Below are 2,656 nucleotides of genomic sequence, written 5' to 3'. Positions count from 1 at the left end.
ACACAGTGGGTTCATTGCTAGGCCGAGCGGATTAGCTGCTCGGCCGGAACTTCGCTGCTCCTGTGCCACGTCTGCTCAGCCGGAACTCCGCTGCGCCTGGGCCGAGTCCTGTTGCAGGGTTGAGCGAGGTAGTTGCTCGGCCCGAATTCTACATATCATCCGATCGACCAATACGATTATCATCTGTTTGGCCATATGATACCTAAACTTTGACTGCCCAAACTTTGACCTCCATCTTGGCAACTAACCCCTGCAGAGTGGGCCCCTCGTTATCGCCACATCAAATGGAATTGGGAATCTCAAAATGAAGATTACAACTTCTTCCCATAGTTTGAAGAAGAAGATGTGGAGCAACCAAGGGTGAAGCAAACAAGAGAGGAGCCTACTACTCTAATAGTAACATCAATATCAAGTACTCAAGGAAATTCATCTGCATCAACTTCAAGTGAAAATTCAAGTGAAAGAGTACCATGCTTTAGAAGCTTACGAGAAATTTATGAGATAACTGAAAATCAAGATAATCTTATTCTATATTGCCTCTTTGCCAATTGTGAGCCTATGGATTTTCAAGAAACTATAAAGAGCAAAAAATGGAAAGATGTGATGGATAAAGTCAAGGTGATTGAAAAATAAGGTACATGGGGGGTTAACTCCACTTCTTGAAGGGCATAAGACAACTAAGGTTCGAGTTGATAATGAGTATGCATTAATACTAGCAAAGAATCCAATTTTCTATGATAGAAATAAGTACATCGATACACGTTATCACTATATCAGAGAATGTGTTACAAGAAAAGATATGCAAGTGGAATACATAAAGTCTCAAGATCAAGTTGCTGATATTTTTACCAAGCCACTCAAATTTGAATACTTCATCAAGATGCGATATTTGCTTGGAGTCACAAAATTAAGTTTAAAAGGGGGTGTTGGAAATTAAACTTAATTTTATTGATGGAAATAAAATATTATGGATAGAGATAGAATGATGAGGTGGTAATTTTGGATGAGAGTTTGTGATAAGATAAAGATAGAATTTGATGAGGTGGTAATTTTGATAAGGATAAAAGTTGGTGAAGATAAAATTTAAAAAAAAATCTAAATTTATTGTATTTGAGATTAGTAATTATCCAATAAGCATATAAATATATTTCTTCTCTAATGAATTAAGTTGAGTTTATTTATTTTATTCTCCTCTTCCAAATACAAAATTCGACCTTGCTCTTGGGCTTATAATTCCCTTGACTGGATTGAGTGTCCTTTTGTCCATCCAGGTGAGAATGCTCGCCGGCGTGATCCAAGGAAGTACAAGTACCACTAGAGTTGTGTTCCTTGCCCGGAGTTTCAAAAAGGAGCATGCCGGAGAGGAGATATATCCAAAGTATGCTCATGGGATGTTTGAGTGTTGGCTACATCAAGCACAGTATGGAACTAGGCTATGCAAAGATGGTACCAGTTGTGCTCGGCGGGTTTGTTTCTTTGCACACGCGAGTGAGAAGCTACTCCCACTTTATATGTCGACTGGCGATCTGCTGTGCCCTCTCCCCGGTTATCATCCTCTGCTGCCATGGAGATGGCTGCAACTTTAGGTATTATGCCTGGATCTCCATCTTCGGTTTCTTCTGTTATGTCTCCCTTCAAGCCGCCCATGTCTTCATCTGCCTACTCAATCTCAAGTTGGCCTCAGCCAAATCTGCCTATCCTGAATCTTCCTGCAAGCAATATCCAATCAAGTAGGCTGTGCTCATCTCTCAGTGCAAGAAATATGCCTATGGAGGACCTTTGAGTTTGATACTCAACAGCTGTTAAATGATGTATGCTAATGTCGCCTGAGCATGTTGGTTGGGAACCGCTTTGTTCTTGATGAGCTTTTATTAGCTGAGATTGCTCCATCTCCTAGGTTTAATTCTGATCAGGGGTCCATTTTTTCGCCATCTCACAGGGCTGCTATATTCAGTCAAATACAGCAGCATGGTTTGATATCACCGATTAGCACTGGTGTATTCTCACCAAGGGCTGCTGATGCCCAACATTTGCCTGTTCATTCTTCTTTGTTACAGGCATCACTCATGCATCTTCCCCTAGTTTCATGTCAACACGAGGTGCGGAGCCTCCCTCTCCAATGAGGCAGAAACAGCAGCAGACTTTACGTGGCCTTGCACCGAATTCTTCTCCAATTGTTGGCTGCCCTGTTTGGAGAGTGAATCGCGAAGAGCTTGGTCGTCTCAAGCGATCATCGTCCTTTGAGATGCGTGGAAATGTAGATGAGCCTGATCTGTCATGGGTTCGTTCACTAGTAAAAGAATCACCATGGTATCTTTGACGATGGTGACCTTTCTCCTGTGCCTCTCATTTATGGTGAGTATTCAAGCTCAAATAATAAGTTGGAGCACAATAATTAAAAATAATCTCAAATTAATTTTAATCAATTGAGATTTATCATACAATTAATTAAGATCTATATGAATTAAATAATAAGAATAATACTTTTAAATCTATTATATTTATTATTATGCTTATAAATTGTATTTCATATTTAATCTTTTCATTATTATTTGGACAACTTGTATAAATAAGTCTATTGACTTTAGTAAATACAGATTAAAGAATTATTCTCAGTTCTATTTCTTTTCTTCCTCTATTAGTTTCAATATGGTAT

At 39.2% G+C, this 2,656-nt stretch overlaps 1 pseudogene; it reads left to right on the top strand.

Annotated features, from left to right (window-relative positions):
- Window positions 1–558: 558 nt before the first annotated feature.
- LOC121999640 lies at window positions 559–2,320 on the top strand (annotated as a pseudogene).
- The last annotated feature ends 336 nt before the right edge of the window (window positions 2,321–2,656 follow it).

The sequence above is a fragment of the Zingiber officinale genome, chromosome 7A (assembly GCF_018446385.1).
Source record: "Zingiber officinale cultivar Zhangliang chromosome 7A, Zo_v1.1, whole genome shotgun sequence".
In the NCBI taxonomy this organism is placed as follows: domain Eukaryota; kingdom Viridiplantae; phylum Streptophyta; class Magnoliopsida; order Zingiberales; family Zingiberaceae; genus Zingiber; species Zingiber officinale.
This window is presented reverse-complemented; position numbering and strand designations above follow the sequence as displayed.